The 18,870-nt window shown below is 41.0% G+C and overlaps 1 pseudogene; it reads left to right on the forward strand.

Moving 5' to 3' along the window:
- Positions 1 to 16,333: 16,333 nt before the first annotated feature.
- LOC108934187 (protocadherin alpha-C2-like) lies at positions 16,334 to 18,549 on the forward strand (annotated as a pseudogene).
- The last annotated feature ends 321 nt before the right edge of the window (positions 18,550 to 18,870 follow it).

Below are 18,870 nucleotides of genomic sequence, written 5' to 3' on the forward strand. Positions count from 1 at the left end.
CGGAGACAGACAGACACACTCGAGGGTAACAAGAATCACTCTTCACTGCAGCACCACCGGCGCTTTTTTTTAGCCGCCTGAATTTTGATCCGCTCAAGAATTCAGGGGAAAAATTAAAAAAAAAAAAGAATATGAATAGGAATTAGAGAATGAAAGCGGGAGGAGAAGGGCGTGAGTGAGGTATGTAAGCAAACAGAAGGATCCAAAATGAACATTTCCCAGGGAATTCAGCAGAACCGCCTGGTCCACACCCCCTCACCACCACCGAACCGCAGACACCCGAGCGGCGAGCCAGCATCACTCTGCCTCCATCCGTCTCTGCCTCTCTCCGGTACGGGGTCTGTGACTCTGTGTGTGTGTGTGTGTGTGTGTGTGTGTGTGTGTGTGTGTGTGTGTGTGTGTGTGTGTGAGAGAGAGACAGCGAGAGAGAGAATGCGCATCTGTGACTGAGATTGTCTTTGTCATTTGTGAGCGCAAGAGTGTGACTAGACTTGCAAGTAAGTATGTAAGTAAATGTGTGTAGCTGGTGTGTGTTGAGTGTCAATGTGTTAAAGTAGTGAACTGGGGGTGGACGGAATATGATTCTTCCTGTCAGCAAGTTTTAGATATTGGGTTCCTCTGCTACCAGGCACCACTGGCCTGGCCGATTGGTTCAATTTCACATGCTGATAATTGGAATTTTCACAGTACTACGGTCAAAGGGTGGTCATGGCCTGGTGAAAAATGAGTATGGGACTGTCCCCCTCGTGAACAGGTTGGGTGTGGTGATACATGCCTTTCAGTGCTGGATCTATGTGCGGAGAAGGGGACTGAGGATCTCTGTGTCTTCCGATAACAGAAAGAACTGTGAATGAGATGTCCTGTGCTTGTATCTAGTCCACTAGGTGCGGTCATTCCAGGAAATTTTCTTGAGCACTGTCCTGTTGGTCAAAGTTCAAATAAGGCATAAATGTCTCAACCTCCAGACACGACAAGAAATGCAATAGATGAATGATGTATCCTTTACATGTTTAACTGGTTGTTTAAGTTTTAACAAATTTCATTCATTCATCTCAGATTCATCAGTCTTGGATAAAAGAATACATTGTAAAGCATGGACAATGAAAAACGATGGATTTAGTTTTGTTTAATGCATTGCCATTTTTTACGTTGAAATTAAACCATTTATTTCTTGTGCCCTTAGTAATTACAGTTTTCAGCAACAATGTCTGTACCTTTCCTACCTGTATCAGTGTCTGGATTTTCATAGCATAAACTCCACTTTATCTTTCTGTCATTTAATCCAGTATGGTCACTAGAATCAGTTCATTGACTTTGTTACTGCATGAACTAGGAATAGATTATCAGGAGGTTGTTTGCTTGTGTGCAATTTGTGCTAGTAAAGTAATATTTGTTTAATGGGGATGCCTTTCACCCTGCAGAATAACTGTGCGTTACACTGTTTGTGGCAGCCAGTATGGCTCATATCTAGTAAATAGGTGGTCTGCCTAGCTATTCCTCCCCCTTCCATTTTCCTTTGCTCATCATCTTTATGTACTGCTTCCATTTGTATTTTCTCTCTTCTTCTCACTTCAGTGTTCTGTTAAGCTTTCCTTTTCTTTTAGTCCTCTCTCTCTTCTCGCTTCATTCCCTTGATCCTTCATGCCTTCTTCCCCTTGGCAGATGGATGTTAATTATAGACGTTGTTTCTTGGAAAACTCAAAGGAATTTTGTCAATTTCATCCAAAGAGGCATATTCTAGCAATGTCTCCCCTTCACAAGGACAGGATGGAATAAGGTAGGAGCCAAAAAATGGTCCTTTTTGGATTGAAGGGAGGAGTCTCTTCTATGCCCATGCTGAGAACCAGCACAGCCCCCCTCCCCGACCAGACTGACAGCAAGCTGCTTACTCCCCTCTCACATTATATACCTGTAGCCTTCTTCCATCACACTTCTTTCACAACCTGGGGGAGGTACAGCTGTGCTTGCCCTGTAAGGCCACCATTTGACAAATACAGTATCAAATTATGCAGTGCAACAAAGAGCAATGTCAGCTGTGACGTCAGCCTGCTTTTTATTAAGAACATTTGCAGTCCTAACATGTTCCATATGGAAGGGATGGCCTGCAGGGATGACAAGGGGGGTGTAGGAGTACTGCTGCGACCTGTGGAACTTGCAGAGTGAAGACCGCCATGCACAGTGCTCAAGGCCCCCTTTCTGTCCTCTTCCATTTGTGGTTCGCACAGACCACCTGACCTTTGTGGTAGAGTGACCCCCGGAGACAGGCACCCACTCCTCCTTGCAGAGGCCTCAAAACCTTACTGCTATTATTTCTACATGAAGCTTGTTAAAGAAACAGTGTGGACTTCTTTTAGATCAGGACCATGGCCTTATATAAACAGGACCCTGCCTTTGTTTCTTTTCTTTCCAAAAACTGACAAAAAAGAGAGGAAAGGAGCTGGGAATGTCTGAAATGAGAAGGCGGTTAACATACTAGTGAATGGAGAATCACACTCACAGGGCTCCAATGCATTCAGACTCTTCCATAAATCAGTTCAGAGTTAGGTCTCAGCAGAGCAGCACATTTTCCATTTTATTATCCTAAGGCCTCTTTTCTATGGAGTTTATCCTACAGCCTGTTAACCATACAACTTATTTCGAATGGTTTTCTTTCTTTAAGGGTGTACTGTAAAATCTACAAGTGGACCATTTTTGGCAGTAACAAAACATTACAATAGGCTCTGAATGTCAATATCTCACATATCACTTTCTTAGGGTGTAAATATCTTAAAATGATAGTTGTACACTTTGATTAATGTTTCAGTGTATCAATGGTACAAACTGCGAGTAGGTGACCATCGTCAATATCTAAGCATGTCGGTGGCAGTGTAAGTAGTATTTACTCAGTAGTATGTATTGAAAGGTTTGACATATGCTTAGTGCGTTAATACTTTGGTATATTGAGCCACTCAGTCTGTTTAATTTCTCAACAAAGTAGCTGCTTAGGACAGTGTGATGACTAATCAGTCAGTCAATTAATCTATTTTCATACAGCACATTCATAATAAGAAAATTGTCAAAGACCAGGTAGAAGTGTTTTCAGATCAAAATCTAACCAAAAAACCCCAAGCTGCCAGTAACTGTTTAAATAAATCATAAAAATGATTCCCTGAAGGAAGGTGAGAGCATGGAAAGTGGTTTATAATCACAGGTTATATTGCATTACATTTGGGAGTTATCTATAATTTCTACAGTGTGATTTAGTCACAGGTCTCAGTGATCAAACTCAGGTTTCAGTGATGTCAACGCAGGATTAGTTAATTATTTTAAATAGCTATGTCCAGACATCCACAGTGTATATTTAGTTGTTCAGTGTGTTCAGTCATTCTCTATGTTTAGTAGTCCCAGCTGAATACACATTAGTATGCATACACACAGGCAGACACGCACAGGCGTACATTTATTCTGCAAGACCCCCAAGAGTTGCTATAGTGATGATTATGATTTAGCCTCATTGCCAAGAGTGCTTTGCTATCCCTTTCTTGGCTAACGCACAGAGCGTAAATTCCTGCTGATGGCACACAGCTGCACAGATGTCTCATTTGTACACTTAGGCACTCAAACATACATTTTTTGCAATAGTGCAAGCATTGGGATTATTTCACCGTGATTGCCGGACTGCCGGACTGACTCCTGCTTTGCACCTTCTCTTACAGACGCACTTGTTGAAACCCCAGTACTCTGTCAGCAGGATGCAACAGTGTCAGTGAGTACTTCGCTGCAGATGTTTGAGCCTCTCTGTGGCGGACACAAAAGCTGAAGGGACAGGTCTCTCTCCTTCCTTTTACCTTTACTGTGCTCTCCTCTGGAAAACCTTTTGGTCTCCTACTTTTCTGACATCTCCCTGGCACCCTCACCTGGGTTCCTAATGACTGTGAAATATGCTTTGAACAGGACACAGTTCCAAGCCAGTCGCTTAGACATGCTTGGATTTTTTTTTTTTTTTCAGCCGCTTGTCTCCCACCCAACTCCCTGTATTGGCTACGTCTCTGTCAATCATTCTTCCTCTTTTTCCCTCTTCTCTGGGGCTTGGAATGTCCTCAGTCTTTCCAGGCTTTGAAGCCAGCTCAGACTTCTAATAAAAGACAGGTCTACACCACAACAAAAAGCTCAGCTTTAAGTTTGAATAAACAATTTCTTTCCTTTTTTGCCTCTGTCTCTCTGTCGCATTCCTGTTCAGTGCTTTTTGGGGTCTTGGCTTGGGCAAAAATATGTGCACTTGTTATGTGTTTTCCATAGGTTCACAGTCTCTGGAATAGATTAGCCTCTGCAAACCAGGGGAGGGGGGCCAAGAGTCTTGTGGAACGAGAGAGTGAGAGAGATGGAGCAGGTAACTGTGGAAACCTTGGCCCAGGAGAAAAAGATGAAAGACCACAGGAGTGAGTAAAGGAAAGAAAAAGGCACCATGACCAAGGTGTATAGAATGAAATTAATTTGGGCTAGCTGCAAAGCTGAGTGAGACAGTAAAAGAGAGGATATGTCTTTTTTTTAGCCCTTTAATCAGTTCCTGGAGCATCTCTTTCCCTTCCTCTTCTTAAACGCTATAGATATATACACAAAGAAGCAAAAATAAACAATACACAAGAACATTACCAGGAAATAAACTTGGAGCATTTTCTGAGTTACCTGAAAAGGGTAAAATATCCAAAAGTAAGAATTACACCGACTAAACAGGAATATAAGGTCTTTGTTTGGAAAAGACAGCCATAAAAGAGATGGAAAATGAAGAGGTCAGGCTTTGTAATTTTTTTGCAAGTCAAGAATGTGGAAAATTTCCTCTTCATCAGCCACAAATACATCTCTACAAGAAACACTGTTTTCCACATCTAGTACTGGATTATGCCACCAGAGGAAAAAAGGCATTCTACAGAAAGTTGTGGCTTCAATGGAGTTCAATTCATTCATAATTATCATCGCATAAAAAAGAAAGTCTTTCATAAACTTCTTTTTGGTTAATAATAGTAAAAGAAGAGTAATAATTATTATACTAATACAGTCAATAGGTGGCGCGGTGGTGCAGTAGGTAGCACCGGTACTTCTCAGTGCCTGAATTGTGTCTGGGTATATATCTGAATATTGCTTACTCTGTATAGCATTTGAATATTCACTCTGTATTTGAATGGGTTTACTCTCGCACTTTGGAAACGTGTTTTAAGTGGAATGACAACTCTTAGTCGCCTTTTTGTATGAGATTGCCCTTCAGTGGCTGATGCCATACCTAGGCTATATTGTGCCTCATGCCCTATTCTTGAATAGGCTTGAGATCACCGTGATTCTGCATTAGATAACGATAGTGAGCAATGGTGAATGAACAATAACTCCCAGCAGCCTTTCTTGTACTTTGTTAAATGTTAATTAGTTTAGTTATATTTATTCATTTAGCTGATGCTTTTTCCCAAAGTAATTCACAATGTTAAGCTACTTACAGTTATTTGCAGAGGTGGGTAATTTTACTGGAGCAGTTCTAGCATAAGCACCGAGCTCTGGGGTACTACAGTTTCAGGTGGAGAATCAAACCTACAACTGTTAGATCCAAAGGCAGCAGCTTTAACCTCTACACTACCAACTGTCCCACTCCTACCCTCTGCTGTACTTTTATTTGTATATTATTTTCATCTATGCATGTAAACACATCACTTTTGTAACACTAAGCAAATTATGCAAATAAAGGTTTTTAAACTTTCAGTTTGAATGGACTGTGAGCTGGTGGGTGGTAGAGTCATGGCATGGGGTAGTGCTTGAACCAATGGACAGCTCCCCACTGCTCCCACCTCAAAGGATTAATGATGTCCAGCTGCCTCTACGTGGGAGACAAACAGACAGAACATTTAATGAAGCTGGTCAAGAGCCTAGTGATCTCTTTGGGGGAGTTTGGGAGAAGAAGGGCTCCTAGAGATGGGCCCTGATCAGTGATATGTCTGCCATTTTCTGGATTATTTTGTCCCTGTTTTAGTTATTGTTTTATGCTCTCCTTGAAGGAGAACACACACAGCCATATACATGTTGAAACTGCAACTTAGTCACCAAATGACTGAATAAATTGCTCAGAGCCCCCCAGCCAATTAAGAACCCACTGTCAGTCCCTTCACTTGCCTGGTGTTCTCATGTGGCACCACACTGCAACCTGTAACAGTAACAGTCTTGCATCTGCTTTTCTTTTCTCCCTGTCTTTACCAGTCCATGTCTCCCCCTAATTAAAACCACAGGCTTTCTCCCTCACATATCCCTCTCTTGGTTGGCAAGAGCTGGTTACCACAGTCATGGAATTCAAAGTAAATAAATGGACATTTTTTAGCCTGTTTCTTGAGGAGAAGAAAAACAGTGTAGAATGTGTGTGAAACTGTAAACCACAGTCTCATTGCAGTTATTAGAGGCTGGCTGGGAAGCAGTACAGAGCAAGAGCAGATGGGGCAACTACACACTTCTTCACTGAACAACATTCTGAAGACAGTTAAAAGCTCCCATTTATATAATGTAACTATCAATATAAACTATTATTCTGTTGGAGTAAATTCATATTTAGCAGTTTTCTCCAAAGCAACTTATGATGTAAGCCACATATATTCATTTAAATTTAATTTAATTTTGCATATATTAATAAATAAATACTTACACTATATATACATTATGAGGGGAGCTGGGATTCCAACCTCTGTCCTTCGAGTGCCAACACTGATCACTAAACTGCCTGCTGCCCCAAAATCCAGTTTGGCAAGCTATGAATAATTAACAGGGGGTGTGGTGGGTTGGACCAGGGTCCTGCTCTCTGGTGGGTCTGGGGTTCAAGTCCCGCTTGGGGTGCCTTGCGATGGACTGGCGTCCCGTCCTGGGTGTGTCCCGTCTCCTTCTGGCCTTACGCCCTGTGTTGCCGGGTTAGGCTCCGGTTGTCCGTGACCCTCTATGGGACAAGTGGTTCTGAAAAAAGATCCATCCAGACACCGAGATACTGACAAAATGAGGAGCATGGCAGTGTACTGCTGACCCAATTACAACACCAATTCATATCTCCCGCATAACTTTCCACACTTATTTCTGTACAAATGTGAAAGCTTCATCATGTTTGTGTAATACCATTTGAATATAGCTCTAAAAGAGCAAGTACTTTGGTCCACTGGAGACCAGCGATGACTTTCTGAAAAACAAATCTCTAATGACGTGTGTACCACAGCAAGCACCTCATGCTTCTGCACGGAGCTGAGTGAGCTGCAGAAACCAAGGAATGCTTTGGTTGCCCACACTCTAATTGGGACTGTCTTGTGTAATTCAGAGGCAAGAGTATAGGCAGCTGGAGCGGTTTCTCACTCTGGCTGTTCTTACTGTTTGCACTTGTCTCTCTGGCTGGTCTCTTTGTTTGCACTTGTCTCTCTGGCTGCTCTCACTGTTTCTCTGGCTGACTTTTTGCACTTGTCCATGCTTTCATCTCTGGGTTTTTCTCTCTTGCTGATCAGCTAAATATTCATGAAATGAGAGACAAGGACAAAATTAACGTTCACTTTTGTTAATTTCTGGTCAAAGTCAGGGTCAAAGTGGTCCAGAGCCAATTTCAGAAGCACAGGGTCCTAGGCTAGGGCACAGGGTACACCAGTGATGGAACACCAGTGCATTCCAGAGTAGCCAGGCTCCATCACCATGACAACATGAGTAGTTTACTTTTATTACATGATGATACCCACTTATATTTATAGTGTGAAGGCCAAGAGAAATTTGTCACACATAGTTGCATGTGAGCAAAAACAAAATGACCAGAGAGCCTGTCTCCTGATGCTGCTGTTATTACTCCGCTAACTTTGGACAAATCAGACTTTACTAAATGAAAAGGTGAGCTAGTCTGAAGAATAAAGAGGAAAACAAGGAAGATGAAATAGTGCTGTGTGAATGCTCCTCAGGGGGGTGTGATGGCACAGTGGGTTGGGGCAGGTCCTGTTCTCCAGTGGGTCTGGGGTTCAAGTCCTGCTTAGGGTGCCTTGTGACAGACTGGCATCCTGTCCTGGGTGTGTCCCCACCAGCCTCTTGCCCTGTGTTGCAGGGTTAGGCTCTGTGACCCTGTATGGGACCAGCAGTTCAGGTGTGTGTATGAATTCTCTTCAAACCAGTCATTTACCCACTATGAGAACAAGAGACTTTGTGTTTAGATTCTATTTCTTGTTTTTAACAGAGGCAGTCTCTTCTTTAGTGTTGCATATTCCTTTTAAATCCATTTCTTCACCTGCATATCCCACAAACTGTGACACTTGCAGAGTGACCGGTAATCTCTATAATATCCTAACACAGACAGACTGCTGTCTCTCAAAGGAAAAAAGTCAGTGAAAGTGTGAATGTGTGAAAGTGTGAATGTCACTAATCTGCTGTCTGCAGAAAGAATCAGAGGCTTTAAAGAAAGAAAGAAAGAAAGAAAGAAAGAAAGAAAGAAAAAGAAAGAACCAGAGGCTTTAAAAAAGACTAGGGAAGGGGCATGGGGTTGGGGATGCGGTTGAGGTCTTACAACTTAGGGAAAGGGTGAGACAACCTAGTTGGTATAATGGAGTGTTTCCCTGGCCTCTCATTTAAAACCAAAGCTGAAAGTGATGTGGAAATGTGGGCTAACACACAGCTTCCTACAGTTTCTGCAACCACTTGTGCAATTCATTAAAATAATTTAATACCCTCCATTCATGAGGTCTCCTGACACATAATGATTATGAAACACTGTAGGTCAGAATAGCACAAATAAAAACTGCAGCCTGTTTCTGGAAGTGTATCTGTCTTGTGTATCTGTGTGTGTTGGTGAAAGGAGGAGCAAATGTACGTTGTATATCAGAAAAAGAGACCTTACAGTGTGTTGTGGAATATACAGATGTGATTCTGCTAGAACTAGATTGCTTTCACACTATAATAAGTATGTTGTTTTGTGGTACAGGCTTATGGTTAAAGTATAGAACAATGTTTTTCAACTTCTGTTTTTTGGTTAGTGTTACAATGTGTTCTACTGTGAATGCTACCCCTTTCACAAATACAATAGGCACACAAAAGCATGCTGGACTTTTGAGTGTGAGGGTAATATGGCCATGATAATTACCTGGCCCTATGCTAGCACAGATGGTGACATTTTTAAGCTCTAATTTCCAATTCCTTGGCTTGTTTCCAGGTGAAACTCAGTCCTTTGCCCCAATTCCCCCCACAGACACCTAATAAAATGTTACATAGAACCTGTCCCTCCAGTTATGCCCATCTACCTCCAGCTATCCCAACATGTGAGTGAAATATCCCTGGTAGTGGACATCCTTCTCCTTCAGGTCACATTGGACCAACGCTGTCTGACTGAGGGCAGAAACCAGGTGCAGAGCTTATGGAAAGAGTCTGTGAGTCTCCATTGTCTCCTGCTGTCTCTACTGGTGGTTCTCAGATTATCATATTCTGAGGTTGCTTATATTTTGTGATCACAGATCTAGACTGGGAAGAACTAATAATTTATTACAACCCTATTGAAAAAAAAATTGATCACTCTGTCTCCACTTAATTCACTTTATAGCTACAGTTTTATATGTGCACAAAAACCTTGCATGTGCACATGAAGACTGGAGCTAAGAAATCACTACTGTAATATGTGAGCAATAGTCAGCCACTTCGCTTTGGGAAGCTGATTGCCTTAGCAACATGTACATATTTACATATCACTATTTCATTTAACTTTCACGAGTCTCCAAATGGAACTGAAAGCAGACACACTGTTTTAACACTTTACTTATAATAACGTAATTTTACTCTTACAATTACTGAGACCTAAACTTTATAAACTCTGACTTGCCACTGCAGTACAAAATTTATTCTTGCAAATTTCACTGTAATTTACATTACGTTCTTTCAGCTATCACAGGAAAGTAAATTTTACAAGCTCTCATAGTGTTACAAATACAAAGACAATACAAACGTGACACCCTTACGTGCACTGACAGTGAATACAATTTTGGATTGTTTCAGACACTCAACGGAGAGTGTCTGAAACAATCCACAATTCCTCTTCTTTTGTGACAAAACCAATTGTGATCAGACCCTTGGAAAAGCAAACCCCTCTTCCTGAGACTTACAAATAAACAACCCGCTCAGCTCCTATGTGCACTCCCATCCCCCCACTCCAGTCAACAGTGAGTCACATATAGCTTTTCAAAGGTACATGTACAATGTAAATTCATGATTTTACTGGCAGGAAAAAAAACGCTTTTTGTCCCATGAAAGAAAAACACATACCTACCAGGAACAGTGGACCAACAGGGAAGCCAGAAAAGACCAAGCATTGTCAAGCATGTCCAAACATTTGCATCGACATATACACACACAGAAACACAGAAATGCACTCACTGACGTGTACACCCACTCACACAAAATTAAAATTGATATACACATTTTCACGTAAACTTACACATACATGCACGCACACACAATCCATAACTTCACTCTCACTGCTGATGGCTTTAGCAGACGTGTGACTCATTGGGCCCAGGGCCAATCTGTCAGGTAGGGCCTTTTGGCACTGAAAGAATAGAAAACAGAGGGGGACAATGAGGGGAACAAAGTGAAAGAGATTCAGATAGAACTTGGAGGGGAGACATAAAGCTAGATCAATTAATGTATTCCAACCAAGCACGCTGAACAGAAGACAACAATCAGTATAACATGGAATCTCTTGTAGGAGGGCTGCACAGACTTACGCTGAATTTCAGGCAGTCGGACAAAACAGGGAGTAACAACCTCACGTTTAAGGAATACTTTTCAGTCTGTCTGAACTCACTGGCCCCAGTCATAATTACAGAAGGCCTCTGGTTTATATGTATTCGTCCCAGCTGCTGGGAGACAGATCTTTCTCCTACACCTGTTAACCTTCCAAGCAACATCTGCTGAGGCCTAGTAATGATCCTCAGAGTCAAAATGACATGTATTGGCAGATTAACCTCCATGATGTAAAAGAATGTGTAGATGTTTTTTTTTTTTCCCCCATGTAAAACAGAAACTGTCACAAAGTCTCTCTCTCTTGCTTTCCCCATATCTTCTGTCTCTATTCCTAACACACCAGGGCCTTGCCCTTCTAGGGTTCTTGACAGTGCCCATTTTCCAGTATCTGCAGTCATAAAAACAAGGCTGAAGAAGTGATGGGGAGTCTCACACAGCCTGGCTCTGCCTTTCTTCTTCAGCAGTTCTGCTAGTTTACACAGCTGAGATGCATGTGGCCCTTGTTCCCTCCCACCCTCCTTTTGGCCCATCCTCCGCCTTACTGAGATGCCTACCTCTCCTTCACCTTTTGCTCTCTTATTTCATTATTTTGTCTCCCAGCTCCACTGTCTGTCCCTCCCCTTTCCCTGTTCCCTCTGTCCTACATATGGCCTTCTATTGACCTATGGCCCACAGTTTCCATATTAGTCTGTAGCTGGGGCTATTGAGAGGAACAGTAACTTGGACACGATTCTCTTAGCTTTAACTCGGCAAAACAAGCAAAGAAGTTTTAATGTCGGATTTTTCCAAAAAGAAAAAAAAAGACTGTGTTTTTCTCTGACTTTTACGGTACCTGCTTTTCAGCAGACCAGAACTTTATTTGTTTTAAGATTTTTCTCTCTTTTTCTGGAACTACAGATGTCAAAAGGTCATAACAACCTATTCTCTCTTTGTGTCCAGGTCTGTCTTTGCAGAGTCAGTCTGGTGAGTGTAGGAGAGGGAGAGAGAGTGAGTCCACATTCCCCTGGCATTCCTACATTCCTTCTGCGTGGGACCCTGCCCTGTCGCTGCAACCTAACAAAGGGGGCTTGCATACAACGACCCAGCATTGCCCAACACAGATGTGTAAAACACCATCAGGCACCATTGCTCAAGATACACACAGCGAAACAGAACTGTCTGAACAGAACACATGACATCATGTGTAACACAGAGAAACATAAACGCTCAGCACAAATTTCTAAAATGCAACTGCTCAATGCGAAAACATGCAGTTGTAATTAATGACGCACCTGTTATTAAAAAAACATAAATGCACGGACAGCATACAACATGAAGGGACTAATCCACGGACGAGCTCTGGGACATGTGCGACAGTGCGGTCGTTAAAAGAGACCTTTTTTTTGTGATTTAAAAACAGACAGTGGTTCCCTGCACCTCTGGTCTTTGTCTCCCCCTGTTGGCTGCATTAGCGCGTTGCAACTTTTTTTTAATCTCTTCCTTACACTTAAATCTTTTCTTTTCGATATTTTATTACGACCAGTGTGCATAACCTGGACTTTGTGGTTAAATTAGGGTGTAGATTCTTGCACAGTCTTATCTGATAATCGCTCTAGGTAAATATTACCAAATCCTGTCAAATCTCTCGCGCAGAATAGGAAATGCACACGTGATAGTGACGCAGTAAAAGTTCAACTGTAAAGGCGTATCTCGCAAGTGTTTCTGTGCGCTGGTTTAGCTCAGTGGTTACTTCCTTCCTGTGTTGTTGGCCTTTGTCACAGCTCCTGGGGCTGTGGGGATCGAACCAGGGGCGCTGTCCAGCGTTTTAAATTTGACTTAATTTTCAGGAATCGGTTTTATTTTGGCATTGCTTTTTTTATTTTAAACCTTGCTCTAGAGCGACGTAAAATATTTGTAATCTATACTCGTTTTTAATACGGACTCACTACAAGCAATTCACCGTCACGGTTAATACGTTCATAAAGAGAACTGCCGCCGGAGCGAGAATAAGTACAACGTGTTTAAGCCCCACAACTTCAAAAGTCTCCTTCAAGCCGGATTCGAAGCAGCGACCTAAGGATGTCTACTACGCAAAATCATTACTGTCCTCCGCTTTACCAACTGAGCTATCAAAAGAACTCGGTGAAAGCTGACTTTGCAATCAGCATATTTCATGAAGTTTTGTGAATATTTTATATTTTCTCTAATAAGAGTTGTGTCACTTGACGCCATGGCGGCATATTATTGTCCAGCTCATGTGTACAGTGACACTCATAGCAGGATTGCGCTTTCCGTGGTCCTTTCGATCACTGATCATTTGCTTCTTTAAACTTTTAAGAAGCAAAAGCGATAAATAAATACTTAGAAGACACCCAAAACGAATCTTAACTACCCTCTATCGTTTCGCTTATTTTTACAATTTATTTTTAGTACAGCTCAATAAAAGCCTTGTACGCAGTTTCTTTAATGACGTCGTGTGAACCAATAGTGAACAGTGTCACGACCCCAGCGTCACACACAGTAGGAACGACTTGGAAATCCTGTGGTTATTTAAGCAGACAATTCACTAGAATGACCGCTAGGGGTCGCTGTCTCTGCTCGGCTGTCGCCTTCTCTCCTAAACATACTCTGCCGCTTCGCACCGTGGGTTTTTGCGTCCGTTTCACGTGGTATGTAATTTCGCTGCATATTTCAGTGGTGTTGAAAGTCATTATATAAGGTTTAAAACAACTGTAACGACCCGCGTTACTGGTAATTAGGTGGGAAGATGTTTTGTGTAAATAGTTGGTTGCGTTGTGGGTAACTTGTAAATAGTGTGTAACCACTGGCCCGGGGGAAATGATGGTCCTAGAGGAAACGGGGTCCTCGGACCGAGAGCATTATTTCCCTGGTGCCGCCGGTGTTCTAATAAATCATTTGTAGTGAACACTGCCTCTGCGTCCTTCTTCGCCCTATCCAAACTCATGGCGCTGCGTGCCGCACAGCCATAATTTGATGATACTCTGATTTGGAGCATTTGAACTTTGAAAATGCCTTTCTCCAGTTTCAAATTTTTATTGTCATGCATATTCAACAAATTTAATGAAATGTAATATAAATAATATAAATAAAGGTAATAAAGAAAGATAACATGAAAAGATAACTAGACAATAGAATTGTAAGAGACGAAGAAGCAGTAGACAGCAGATGCGGTGCCTGTGTCGATGAGGGGTTTTATTTGGTCTCAGTACAGGGAGAAGGAAAGGGATGGAAAAGGGGGGATAGGGAACAGGTAGCCTAGGGTGGGGCTTTGTGCAGGTCAGGGGGGCTGGGAGCCTCGGGTCGGTCTGGATGCCGGCGTCGTCTCTGGGTTCGGGTTCAGGTTCGGGTTCATCTGCTGGGATTCGCTCTCCTCCCCCGTCTGCCAGACACCAGGGAAGAAATAGGGAAGGTAATTAGCCCCAGCTGAGGCGGCTTTGCCCCCGTCTCTGCCCCCTTCCCGGGCCGCCTCGACGTGCTACACCAATATAGTAGGTAATACAAAAGTTCAATTTACAGTACAGGGAGAAAGAATGGATATGTTCTGTGGGAAGAAACTGTTTTTAAATCTGAAGGTGCTGGTGCTCCAATAGCATTTGCCAGATGGAAGAAGTGTGAAGATGGAATGTGGTGCATGGCTGGCATCAATTATGACAGACTATCTGTATTATTTTTATACAAAAGAGTTGCACCAGATACCTGATTAGGACAAGCGGTTTTTGAAAATGGATGGAATGATGGGAAAAGAGTTAAAACATTAAATGTGAAAAATTCAAAGGTAAGAAAATGGTGAGGCCGACAGACATAGCAAAAGTACGTGTTTCTGCGGAAAATAACTTGAGTAAGATATTCTCGAGGACATCTCATCTGTGTTTTAAAAATGCAAAGTTCCTCCAGGCACTTTGGTATATTTACTCTGAGAATGAGATAAGACACACGTTTCCTGGAATGGGGTTCACACAATCATTTAAAAACTTTTCACAAAAAGTTTAATTTATAGATCTATTTTCTTGTTAAATCCTAGTCCAAATTTGTTTTTCTGATAATGTTATGGCATGTAGGGTAATAACTTTTACATACTTGGCAAGGAAATATATTATGAAATCCCCTCTGTAAATATTTGGATTACTGAAGTGTTTAAATTTCATACCTTCTGTACTAGTCCTTAATTTTACTATTGTACTCATTAAACGTGGGGTTTATCTTTTTAAATTTGGTATGAAAATGGGTTTTTTTGAAATTCTGTGGACACTGGATTATGTATAACTGTCCATAACCTCCCATCCAGTATTTCTATATGGTAGCTGAAATAGTTTGAGCCTTTATTTAGATTTTTGTTACGGCTTTAATATGCGTTTACTGTTGAACTGTCAATGTATTTGTATTTAATTGTTATTTCAATGGATCACTTTTACATTAAATTTTTAAAATTTATTATTGTGGTTTGTTGTGTAATTTGATTGTTTTTACATTTAGAATTAATATCTGCATTTTAAGCTTTAAGCTTAACAGCTTATTTGTTCTTGAATTAATGTTTACTGCTTTTCTGAAAGAGCTTAATTCCCCTTTATTTTCTCTGGTTCAACTCTCCAGTTGCTTTATGTGAATTAAATTTTACATTATGATGTTCAAACTGATGCCTTCAGGTCCTTCCTCAACAAGGAATGTCTAATGAAAGGACAAAACTAAATAAAGTGCCTAACATTTTATGGCCGTAATTTCACAGCATAATGTTTTAAAAAATTTCCAGACCATTATTATAATCACGGATAATATAATGTCAATTTATAAGACATTGCTAACATGTTCAAATGTACTGCTAAAATGATCAAATGTTAAATGGATACATTTTGACCTCCAAATACTGTGAAAATTTTCCAGGGTAATTAGATACAATTTGGTTCACCTGGAGGGTCAGACTGCGTCAGGATTTTATTTACATAGCTGACGCTGTTCTACAAAATAACCCACAATGTCAGATTTGTGCACTAAGGTATCTACATTTATTAATAAATCTGCATTGCATTTACACTTGCTCAAGAGTGAGGCAGTGAAAGCGAATTCAAAGCCATGTCTTTAAACTGGACCTCGACGGCTGTCACCTCTATGCTACCTGCTGCTCAATGTACTGATGAAGTCAAAGGTTTTATAGCCCGAGAACAGGATGTGCAGTTAGAGTGTGGTCCCTTCTGATCTACACTGGCTTGGTTCTGTTTATACTGCTCCCTGTATCAGAACTGGTATTGGAATATATTTTATAAGGCTGAAATGGCAACGGCAGATTTATGAAAATGGACATGGATTCATGGTGATCTTAAAAGGCAAAAATAAATATAAACAGGAAAAAAAATATTTTATTGCTTGTTGGTAGACATTTGGTTGCATACACACTGGGTTGCAGTTCCATAATAAATTGCTCTTATACACTTTGTATAGAAGAGAAGAGGGATTTTCAGACAAAGCAAAGAGGATGTCACAGTCCCTGGAATGCTTATGGCTGGCTCAGTAAGCTTATTCCATTGCACTGAAATATCTTTCTACTGAAACGTGGAGGACATCATTCCATCTTTTGGATACATTCGGTTTTGAAACAATGGCATTCTGTAACATCGTACTGATTAGCGGTAAAAGGTACGTCTTGATTCTCTTTATATTATGGAATATATGGAGTTTGTCTTTAGCAGCAACGTGCTACTCGATTCCTCATGAAATGGAGGAAGGCTCGGTGGTGACAAATTTAGCTTCTGATTTAGGATTTGATGTCAACAGTTTGGCACAATGTGATATAAAACTAGACATAATATATAGCAACAAATATCTAGATATTAACAGAAACACTGGGGAGCTTTACATCATTGAGAGGATAGACGGGGAATATTTGTGCCTAGTTCAGACATGAGAGTTTTATGTTCCTTGTCTCCTTAAATTAGATGTAAGAACTTAAATCCCTCTGTGGATCTTTAACATCGAAGTAGAAATAACCAATATCAATGATAATCCGCCTCATGAAACTAGATGTTTCGGAGTCGGCCTCACCTGGAGAAACATTCTCCCTAACGAATGTCGTGGGCCCAGATGTTCAAACAAACACTGTTAAAACATATAACCTGAGTAAAATCAAGCATTTCTTGATACGGATTCAGACAGGAAAAGATGGGGCTAAATATGTTGACCTGATTTTGAAAAAGGCTTTGGATCAAGAAGAATAGGCTGATCAATTATGAAGAAATTAAAAATTTTGAAATGCACATTCAAGCTGAAGACAAGGGATCCGGCCCTCTCAGTGTAGAGTAAAAGTGTTTGTTACTGATGTGAATGACTACTATACAGAAATAACTACTAAGTTGTTTAAAACACTGTAAAAGAAAATGTTGCCATAGGAACTGTTATAGCCTTACTCAATATGAGCGACAAAGACTCAGATGACAACGGTGAAGTTGATCTTTCCCGTCGTTATCGTTCACAGTGAATAGGTATTTGGGAAACTATTTCACATTAGTTGTAGCAAAACCTTTGCATCCTGAAAAAGTCTCTGGTTATGAGAACTCTCACCATCACAGACAGAGGTTCCCCTGCTTTGTCAGACAATGACACGATCGCTTTGGAATCACTGTGAATGACAATGCGCCGCAGTTCCCGTAGTCCTTCTACACTATTCCAGTAATGGAGAACAACGCCTCTGGATCATTGTTAAACTCGGTTTCTGCTGTCGATCCAGACTATCAAGAGAACAAGTACCTGATCTACTTTATTGTCGAGAAGGAAATTGTGAACACTTCAGGGTCAATGTTGTTTTCAGTCAATCCAGAGAATGGCAATCTTCCACTAAAAGCATTTGACTATGAAAGAGAGAAGGAGTTTCTGTTTCACATCGAAGCCAGGGACTCTCGTGTTACTCCAGTTAGCACTAACGTAACTTTTCATATCATTACTGTGGATCAAAATGACCATACACCAGTTGTAGTATCTCCATGGATGGCACAAGAGTCAGAGGTTGACAAAGTGATCCCAAGGTCCACTGATGAAGGATAACTAATCAATGAAGTTATTGCTGTTGATGCAGGTTTATTGCAGAACTGTTGGATCACATACCATTTCTTACATATCTCTGACTCCACACTGTTCAATCTGGACCAATACAATGGGGAGATCTAGACAATGAGAATGTCCCACTACAGGGATCCTTGTCGCCAGTGGCTTGTTGTTGTCTCCAAAGACAATGCCAACCCTGTGCTTTCTGCTACTGTCACTATCAAGGTATCAACTGTGGAACAGGTGATCAAACCGTTTCCTGAAGCGACTGAAGACGTGCCTTTGGAATATGACTTGTTTTTCAACATAAAGTTGTATCTGGTGATTGGTGTGGGTTCAGTGTCATTTCTATTATTGATCACTATACTGGTGATCATTGTACTGAAATGTCAGAAACAGAAACCCACCAAAGCGACTCCTCCTTGTAGGAATAACATCATTAGCCAGAGGAACTCTACAGTACAGTTTGTTTCTGGCAGAAACCAAAAATGGAAGCTGGTAATCAGACAGTCAGTACCGAAGGGTTCCCAATATATTGTTTCCAGTATATCCAGATGCACAGGCCTCACCAAGACTAGTGAGTCAGCAGCCTCCATGTTGCAGGTAAATAAATATTTTCACTATGTTTTACAGGTAAGTAAATGTAATATTTTTTTCGAATACATGTTTAAGGTATTTTTACTGTTTAGAAGACTGCTGACTGATTTTTATTTGATGCATACTCTGTGGAAGGTTGGCTTTGAACTAGCCCATTCCTGCTCCAGCATTATCAGCTGAATTGAATTAATGGATGAAAGAATGAAACAACAGTAATAGTGTTTCTAAATATGTTGTGTATTTAATATTTTTTTACATACTGTATATCCCTGTAATAAAATGTTACAATTAATGCCTAGCAGGTATAAAACAGTTCTTGCAGTCTACACCTGAGATCTCACCTTCTTCCTTGTATATTATTACTGTCTCTTGTTTGTATTATTATTATTATTACAGGAAGGGTCTGTATGAGGGTTGTTTTCCAATTAATCTTCTCTGACTGCATGGTTCTGTCTGTGTTTTCTTTGCTGTTGTGCTGCTAAATCAGTGAAGCCATTCCTG

This window comes from Scleropages formosus, chromosome 4, assembly GCF_900964775.1.
Source record: "Scleropages formosus chromosome 4, fSclFor1.1, whole genome shotgun sequence".
NCBI lineage: Eukaryota > Metazoa > Chordata > Actinopteri > Osteoglossiformes > Osteoglossidae > Scleropages > Scleropages formosus.